Raw genomic sequence first — 10313 nt, 5'->3', positions numbered from 1 at the left:
CCTTTAACCCATGGTTAGCATATTTGAAAGAAAACACACTAAAAATGGAAAGTTAGTCCAACCAGTTTCAAAAAGCTGCCCAAACAGGAAGCAAAAGGAAGCCACAATGACTTGGACCCTTGGAGTGCTCTCTGTCAAAACAAAACCACTCCCACCTATCGTTTCAAGATAATAAATTTTACAAGAGTGATCTGCCTCCTTTGGTATGAGGTAGAAAACAGCGAGAAGGTTTTGAGCCCTTTTTGCTAAAGACTCCAGACACTATATAATTTCTGAGTTACAGGTGCCAATTTTCTTGCTACCCAGACACTTGATTACTGTGGAATATGTTGAGATTGGAAGGTTAAGCTCCAGGAGATCAGGAATTTCCAAGGGGGCTTCTTACAAACAAGCTTGCAAGAATATTTTCAAGCTTGTTAAGTACAGAACGAGATTTTACATAAGTGACTGTGTTCAGCCTCCCCCTTATCTAACAACTTCCTTCCAAAAAGCTTTAATCTTTAGAGTTAAATATCCTTCTTGAACGTGCATTGACAACCCCCCAGACCATTAGAAGACTTGTAGATTCACAGCTACAGAGTTCTGTTTGCTAAAAAAATCTGCAGTGCAGATCTTGAAGGAATCTAAACAAATACAGTGAATGAAAGACTCTTAAAGAAGTGAATATAAGTCCTATAATAGTCTGCTTTCACAGCTCTTAAAATTGAACTATGAAATACATATAATAGGTCAGAGCAGACATATGCAAAGTCATCTAAAAGAAAAGAATACTTCCAGATCTGACCTTAACCTTATTATTAACCAGGTAGGTATTAACATAGCTGAAGCAAGCTTACATCTGATGCAGTAGCAGGTCAACCACTGAAACTTAGGATTTGGAGGCAAACATACGCAGGGGTCTTCAGCACAGGGGGTGGTGGTCCAAGAACAGGTGTCAAGGGAGATCTCTGTGGTGGAAAACGATGCACTGGGGTATCACGGTTTAGCTAATGATCATTTAATCAAGCAGCAAATGCCTCTTATATAATCCCGTATGCACAAGCTACCTGGCTTCCTGTGTAGATTTGTCTTCCAGAGGAAAAATGTACTTGTCCACACTCATGAGTTCCTGATCCTCGATAGTTACATTTCTCATTTTAATTAATAATTTAATTCAGATACATAAGTCTTTACAAGTTTTATTTGACGTTATATGTCACCAAAAAGCAAATCACCCATGGTGTTCCAACAAATTTAAATTTTTGAGGCTACAAAGGTGGGTGGGGTTGGGGGTAGTCAGGGAAGGCCTCCCTGAGGACATGACATTTAGGCTGAGACCTAAAAAATAGACTGGAGTTGCGCAGGTGGAGGAAGGTAGAGGATAGAGGGAGCAGAGTTATTGGTGGAAGAAGTCCTCGTGGCCTTTAAGCCTTGAGATGGGAAGAAGATTTGTGCTGTCAAGGAGAGAAAGAAGATCAGTGTGGCTAGAGCATGATGAAGGGAAAAAGCATCAGAGTGAACTAAGAAAACCAGTTAGAAGGCCACTGCAATAGTGCGGAAGAGAGGAGGTTGGATTGGACTCCAGTGGTGGCAGGGGGGGATGGAGAGAAGTCCATGGGAATAGAGGGTCATTCTCTTCCCATGCTCCACAAACCCATCTTTCTCAAGCTCCAACACAGACCCTATGTCCAACTGTCTACAGGGACCATGCCAAAAATGTCCCCTCAGTTTCAACACATCTAGGACAAAACCCAACTCCTTCAACTATTCTGCTCCCTCCCATGGTGGCTCATGGTGGAGGCAGCACCCTCCAGCCAACCACACAAGCCAGAAACACTGTGCCAGCCCTGACTCATTCCCTCACCTCTAGGCGACAGCCACATTCTAGGGATTCTACTTCCTGGACAGACCCATTCATTCATCAATTGGCAAATATTTATTGAATGACTATTACATAATAGGAACCAGGACTACAGTAGTGCACCAGTCAAAATTTCTTCCCTCAACAAGAGCCTTATGAGGTGAGCTGACAAGTGAATGAGTAGATGGAGGAGTGTGGTGATGAGGATGAGAAATGCCAAGTGACAAGTTTGAGGGAAGAGTATTCCACTAACCTCTTCTTTCCAAGAAACAAGAAACAGGAACATATCATTAAATATCAGGCATGCATACCAGTCAGGATGCTTTTGGCTGCCAGCAACAGAATACCTGACAAAAAGTGGTTTAAACAGCATCCTAGAAGTAGGAAGTTCTGTTCCAAGTTCGATGTAGCTGTCCAACAATGTCATCAAGGATGTGACCTCTTTCCACCCATCATCATTCTCAGCATCCTCAGATGGCTTCACTTTCATCCTCAGGTTTGTTAGCTCATGGTTCCAAAACAGCTGCCTTATTTGCAAACATCACAACCACATCAGGAAGAAGGAGGAAACCAGAGCTTCAAGAGAGTCATTCTCTAACGTTTCTGTCTTCTTCTCAGGGAGAAAAATCTTTCCCAGAAGCTTTCCAAAAATACTTTCCCTGGGACTTCCCTGGTGGCATAGTGGTTAAGAATCCACCTGCCAATGCAGGGGATACAGGTTTGATCCCTGGTCCAGGAAGATCCCACATGCTGTGGAGCAACTAAGCCCATGCACCACAACTACTGAGCCTGCACTCTAGAGCCCATGAGCTACCTCCTGGAGAGCCCCCATTCAGTGGGCAACTACTGAAGCCCACTCGACTAGAGCCTGTGCTCCGCAACAAGAGAAGCCACCAAAATGAGAAGCCCACGCACCCACTCACCACACGCAGCAACAAGAGCCCACGTGCAGCAACTAAGACCCAACGCAGCCAAAAATAAATAAAATAAAATAAAATAGTTTATTAAAAAAATAAAAGTACTTTCCCTTGAGTCCTTTTGGCAGAACTGGGTCGTATGGCCATTCCTGGCTACAAAGGAGTCTGGGAAAGCATCTATCTGGCACACTTCTATTATTTGCAGGACACTTGTTATTGCAAGTGAGCTCTGCCATATTGCAGCAAAAGCAAGAGGAATGGCTACTGGACAGGTGCCAACATGCCTGCCTCGTTGGTATATGGTACCACTATAGAGCATACAGTACCTTTGTGCCCAGACCACACTGGAGAGAGGCCATGGTGACAGACAAGACTGTCTATTTTGGGATTCACAAGGATTTGGGACAGACACCTAAACTATTACCTTTTACACAGTGATACTTTGTTGAATACTTACTGAAATATTCCCACAGTACTTTAGCTACCCCAGCCTCATACAAGGTTTTATAGCCTCTGACTAATAGGCTTCTAAACAAAGGGTGAGACAACCAGTGATAATGATCAAAGCAAGGAAACTTAGGGTCCATTCATGTTCTAATCAGCCCTCTTAATCCAACAGTTGAATCCTGTAAATCATTCCACGTTGGAAGGCCCTTTTGGAAACAGCTGAGTTTCAGTTCAGTTCCAGCTCAATGAAACACTGAAAACAAATGTCCAACGTTTTCTACTTCTTGGTTCCAAATAAACAATGAGAAAGCCAGTTTTTTCCTGTTTGGGTTGGGTCCGTGGGATCCTAGCCCATAGAAGCTTTGAATTATAGCTCAGTGACATGCAAGGACTTGAAGGGATAGAAATGAAGCACAGAGGAAAGTTGGCACAATACCAGGAAACCTGGTTAAAATTAAGCCCATCAGACCAAGGAAACAATAGCAGCCAGGACATGAGTTAGTGACCCAAGAGCAAGCACATCTTAGGGCAACAACACGGGGGCCACAGGAGGAGCCAATCCAACAAGGAGGACTTTCTACATTCTGAGACCCCAGGTTGTCCTCTCAGCAAGAGGCTAGATCTGTGACAGCAACTAGCCACACACAGCACTTGAAATAAAGCTAGCCCAAATTGAGGTGGGCTTTAAGTATAAAGTACACACTGGATTCAAACATGAAGGACAAAAAACATGTAAAATATCTCGATAATTTTTTTTTACGATTTTTTATTTATATTTATTTTTGGCTGCGTCGGGTCTTAGTTGCGGCACACAGGATCTTCATTGAGGCGTGCAGGATCTTTCGTTGCAGCACACAAGCTCTTTGTTGTGGTCCGCAGGCTTCTCTCTAGTTGCGACGTGTGGGTTTTCTCTTCTCTAGTTGTGGCGCGCAGGCTCCAGGGCACGTGGGCTCTGTAGCTGTGGTGTGTGGGTTCCAGAGCGCATGGGCTCTGTAGTTTGTGGCACACGGGCTTTAGTTGAGGCTCGTGAGCTCCGTAGTTGTGGCACGCAGGCTTAGTCACCCTGCAGCATGTGGGATCTTAGTTCCCTGACCAAGGATCAAACCCGCATCCCCGAAAAACAAATACCATATGCTAACACATATATATGGAATCTAAAAAAAAAAAAAAAATGGTTCTGAAGAACCTAGGGGCAGGACAGGGATAAAGACGCAGACGTGGAGAGTGGACTTGAGGACATGGGGAGGGGGAGGGGTGGGCTGGGACGAGGTGAGAGAATGGCATGGACATATATACACTACCTAATGTAGAATGGATGGCTGGTGGGAAGCAGCTGCATAGCACATGGAGATCAGCTCGGTGCTTTGTGACCACTTAGAGGGGTGGGACAGGGAGGGTGGGAGGTAGACACAAGAGGGAGGGGATATGGAGATACGTGTATACGTATGGCTGATTCACTTTGTTATACAGCAGAAGTTAACGCGCCATTGTAGAGCAATTATACTCCAATAAAGATGTTGAAAAAAAAATCATTATGATGCGACAGCCACCATCATCCATTTTAAAAGTACAAGACAAGCTCTTTAACAATCAGACATTTTACATCATTCCTTTTACTCCTTGAAACTATATTTCCATTTCACTTCTCCCACAGAATTTTATCCTGATGTAATACGTTGATATTTTTATGCTTGACAGTCTTTTATTGATCACTCTCTCATATATCACAGCAACAAAACATGTACGCAAATTTGTTTAAAATTTGTTTCCTATAACCGTAAATAATAAATAATTATTAAAAAAAAAAAGTGTCCCCTGCATTGTAAGGTAATTCTTTACCACTGGACCACCAGAGAAGTCCCTCAATAATTTTTTTATATTGATTAAAAGTAGAGATGACAATACTTTGGATACAATGGGTTAAATAAAATATATTATTAATTTTACCTTTAAAAAATTTTTTAATGTGGCCACTAGAAAATTTTAAATCATATATATGACTTGCATTTGTGACTCACGTTATATTTCTATTGGGCAATGCTGGGCTAGACCATGCCCAAGCCCTGGGTTCTTAATGGTTTATAAAGCCTCCATGGCAACTCAAATGGCACTGAGTTGTCAGAACTCACTTCCGGAGAATTCATTCTTCCCTTTGAAAGAATGAATGGGTAAAAAGCCTTTCCTCTATTACATTGCTAGCTAATTCTGGAGTCTTTATCACAAATCTGCGAGTTCAAAGACTATAAATGTCAATTTCAGGTAAAATTTTATACATTTCCAGGACTACCCTGTGCACAGCAAGTGTGTCATTTTTTAAAATAATTATTATATAGCTACAGAATGAGGAGACTGATTTTCTTGTGTGTGGTATGAAGTTATTCTGAAGTTAGTGCCTGAAAAGGAACCTCAGAAACACTCAGAGCTAGGGCAGCACCGCTGGAAGAAGTGGGGTGCCTCCCAATGTGCCCATGTAAGGATGCCATCACCCAGATGTACTAGTACCCATCGGTCACAGGCAATGAAAAGAGTGGCACACTAAGGAATAGTGGGAGACTGGCAAATTGAAGATTGCACCCCCCCCAACCTAAAAGCATTCACAGTCAGATTTTTTTAACACTGTGCTAGGCAAACAAATCTCATTTGGCAGCTAAATTTCTTCTAATGGGCTCCATTTTACAAGTTCTGTTCCTAGGCACCTCTTATAAATGCTCTACAATGCTTCTCAACCAAGGGCATTTATCAGAATTATGCATAATAGTCTTTGAAAAATGCAATTGTTCCCATCCCATCCTGGACCTACTGAATCTTTAGTGACTCTACAGTTGTTTCTAGTGTGCCTTCCTATGTAAAAGTGACTGCAAACTCAGAAAACTCAGAGATCCATGGAAGCTGGAGTCATTAAGGATGGCTTCCTGGAGGAGGTGTGACTCTGCTCTTTTTCTGACACATTCCCTCCCTGACTCACCTGGACTTGGTCTTGGAAGCTCATTTGAGTTCCTCCTGGATCCCCTGACTACCAACCTTTCCAGAAAAACTGCTAGGGTCCCAGAAAATGATGCTCTTACCAAGGGGCCATGTTTTGATGGGCCCTGAGATTGACAGTGTAGACAGTTTATATAGAAGGTGGTCAGGGGCAAAAGGAAGTGCCTGTAGTGGAGAATCTATTTCCTTTAGGTGCACAAAACTTACATGCGCCAAGTCAGCCCATATTGACCATCATTCCCGTCTCGCTCTTACCCTTAGCCAAGGTGATGGCACAGAGTTCATCTTGCCCACCCTAATGGGCTACTGCTTTTCATCTGTAAGAATGAGCTAGAAATAGCCAACCAGATTTTACATAGACACAAAAAAAGCCAAGAGAAGAAGGCTGACATTGTGATTCGCCAGGCCCTGCCCCTCCCCCTGCCTCTACCTCTCCACTCATTGTGTGAGGAAGGCTTGTGCTTCTCTCTCCTTCTACTGGGGACCTCCCTCAACATCCACACCTGTCCCACGTGTCCCGCCTCTGACCTTCCTTTCCTCATCCAATCACCTGCAGCCCCGCCCACCACTGCTCATTACAGGGCCCTCAAAGGCCCCAAGACACAGGCCCACTGCGGCCTGAGGAGCCCCTTCCTCAGCATCCTGGATCTGATGGATCAATACCCTTACCAGACCAGTGGATAATGTTTTTATTTTATTTTTATTTATTTATTTTTGCGGTACGCGGGCCTCTCACTGTTGTGGCCTCTCCCGTTGCGGAGCACAGGCTCCGGACGCTCAGGCTCAGTGGTCATGGCTCACGGGCCCAGCCGCTCCGCGGCATGTGGGATCTTCCCGGACCGGGGCACGAACCCGTGTCCCCTGCATTGGCAGGCGGACTCTCAACCATTGCACCACCAGGGAAGCCCTAGACAGATTAGTTTTGATGGGAAATCCAAGAAGGTGGTCATCCAGAACTAAGACGGTGATCATGTAAAGGGAGGGAAAGAGGAGGAGAGACAAATAAAAAGGAAGCAAGGACAATGCATGATTAAAACACATTCCCCATTGAGCACATCTCCATGAAGAGAAAAGGTAGTAGAAAACAAAAGAGAGAAAAGGCAATAGGCGAGGACCAGGGAGTTTAATCAGGTGTGTGCCTATGCCAGCAGGGCAGTGTATGGGGTCCACGTGGGTTAAGAAGCAGCTTTCCTCCTCCATGCCATTTAGAACGTGGTTACTTCCTCTTCTCCTACTCCCTCTTCAAGGGATCACCTTGAAATCCCAGCTTGCCTGCCCTAAAAGCCATTTGATGTTTTCATCTCCCCAACATACTTCCCACCTTCTTCTGGTAACAGCACCTCCCTTTCTTTAGGAAATCTGTTTATTCCCCATCCATGGGATTCTCTTGGGGCTGCCAGCCTCGACACCCTGCTCCCAGGCACAGGAAAGTCAAAGGACTCAGACCTGGTTTATCATATACTCCAATCCCCTGGCCACAGGGATTGGCCCAGGGAATAGCCACCTGACCCAAGCTGAGGCAATCAGATTCTGCACTGCAGGAATTTGAAATCTGAGCAGACATCCAGGATAGAAGGAAATTGGAGCTGGGTCTGACAACAGTGATCTGGAGAAAGGCTCTGAAATACTCAGAGTCACCATGGCTTCTCCCCGCAGCCAACCCCCTGAGGCCAGGTTACTATTACTTTCACATAGTGAACTATCCCCATATCTTTCCATTAAAATCACTTGGTACTTCGGTGAGTCAGAATCTGTTTCTGTTGTTGCAACCAACAACCAAAACTGATACAGAATATTGCAAGCGACATACCTAGAAGAAGAAATAAGCTAAGATGGGGTGGGGAGCTGAGGGAGGACCCTCACCCCCATAGATCCCCATCCCAGGCTGGGAATCTGATAATCTGATACATGCTTAAACTATTAACTGATGTATGTCGTGACCCAAACCATCTGTCCCCATGGTGAAAGCTTTAGAAAAGGCTTTGGCAGAAAAACATTAGCACATTGGAGTACTCTGGCTACTTTTGGGGGTTTACATTAAAGCAGGATGCATGGGCCTGTTGAGATTGTCTTTCTGCCTTTAGCAAATGCAACAGATCCTTGGGGTTGAATAACTGTGCCCTCCTCCTGTACACGTTATTGAGCTATTGGTTCTCAGCTCCAAATGCACCCTTCTGCACTCTGCTCTGTGATGCCAGGGCTGGGACTCTGCAACCCCCATTTCTCCCTTGCCTGTTGATTTCTACTGATGAAGTAGATCAGAGGGAGACTGGGAGACAAGATGAAGGGAGAGGGATTCGCTATTTTCATCAGCAGTCTCCAGTTTCTTGTCACTCCCCAAAATCTGACCCAGCAGGCTCCCTGGGAGGTCCCTTCCTTAGCTGAGTTCTGTCCTTGTGCTGAAATTAATGTCCTGAGTAGCAAACAGCTATCTGGGACGATGAAGAGAAATGGGGAAGTCTGATCCCCAGGCTAAATACCTTCTATTATAAATTCATCCTTTGCCAAAAAAGCTTAGGAATTCCTAGCCATGATTGAGTGTCAACAACTAGGGAGCCACCTGGGGACAGAGGCCGTACTGGCTATAGACCTGAGCAAGAAAGGTCCTGTCCTGATTCCCCCCCACCCCCACCCCATGCTTTAAAGTGTCCTAATCTGACCTTCCTCTGGCCACGTCCTTCTCCATGGGACTAATAACACTGGCCCAGGGGATATGTCCACCTGGAGCCTGGGACCCTCTTCTAGACCATGCTTCAAGCACCTCAGATCACAGAACGTCCTTCCCAAGTGTCCTACAGCCTGCTTCCTGCGCCCGTGAAGGCCGCTTCCTTACGTTATTCTTCTGAGTAGATCCTACGCTCCCAAGTTACACACCCCTTGATCCCTTGCTGCTGAGAGATGGCTGATGAAGGGTAGGGGCAAACAGAGCTTGGATGTGCTCACTGAATTGACCACATGAGGGCATGAGGCAGAGCAGAGCTGAGTGGAAAGAAAAAGTGGGGGGACCACGGCGTTCTTGCTCCAACCCCACAAATGTTAGGGGATGGCCTGACAGAAAGTAAATTGTCCCTGGATCCAAGGCAAAGGCCAGACAAAGCCATTAAACTGAGGACTGGGGGTATGGGCTAAGAGACAGTAATGCAAGGCTGGAGCCAGACTCAAATATCATGACTCACCAGTCAATGATGCTCCCTCAAATGTAACCAGTGAGAGTTTCATTAAGCTTTATTGCCAGAGACACTGCAGACTGGACAAGCAGAAGCTTAAGGCAAACTCAGGCCCCAGAGCCCATGCCAGGAGGGAGTGGGCCTCAAGGCAGGCTAGCCCCAGCAGCAACACCTGCCCAGTGTCCCTCAGGTGTGGCCGAGGTGAGCCCTGGATGGAGGGTCCAGCAAGCAGAGTGCAGGGAGACCACATTGGCTGACGGAGGACTCACCCGTGGCCAGGGCAGTGAGTCCACAAACGTGTACCCACTTACTCACCAGCCAGCAGCCATCATCTCCTGTTCCCCTTTTTTTTTTTTTTTTTTTTTTTTTGCGGTACGCGGGCCTCTCACTGCTGTGCCTTCTCCCGTTGCGGAGCACAGGCTCCGGACGCACAGGCTCAGCGGCCATGGCTCACGGGCCCAGCCGCTCCGCGGCATGTGGGACCTTCCCGGACCGGGGCACGAACCCGTGTCCCCTGCATCGGCAGGCGGACTCTCAACCACTGCGCCACCAGGGAAGCCCACCCCTTTTTTAAGTGGACGTTTTTATTGTTCTCCTGCTCCTCCCCATAATGGCTACATATTGGCTGTGTTGTGGGTGGCACATTTATCCCTTCGCGAGGTCACGAGGAGTACATCCAGACCTGAGGGGGAAGGGTATTCAATAGACTTCTGGATGTCTCCCATGGGAAGGAGGTCGGAGCAACGCAGTTTTCTCTTAAGCAGGGACATTTTTGGAATTGTGTATATGGGAAGAAGAGGGTGTGTGAGCTGAGTGGCAAAGTGACTGTCATCTTTGTCCAGTCTGTGCCCACCTCCCAACCCTGACCCTCTGGTTACAGACCTTGAACCCCTGGTCACTGAGGGAGGCCCATGAGCCAGGTTAGGACAATCACTGCACTTTACCACAGTGATTGATTCA

The sequence above is a fragment of the Leucopleurus acutus genome (genome assembly GCF_964270905.1).
Source record: "Leucopleurus acutus genome assembly, chromosome: 13".
Classification (NCBI taxonomy): Eukaryota; Metazoa; Chordata; class Mammalia; order Artiodactyla; family Delphinidae; genus Leucopleurus; species Leucopleurus acutus.
This window is presented reverse-complemented; position numbering follows the sequence as displayed.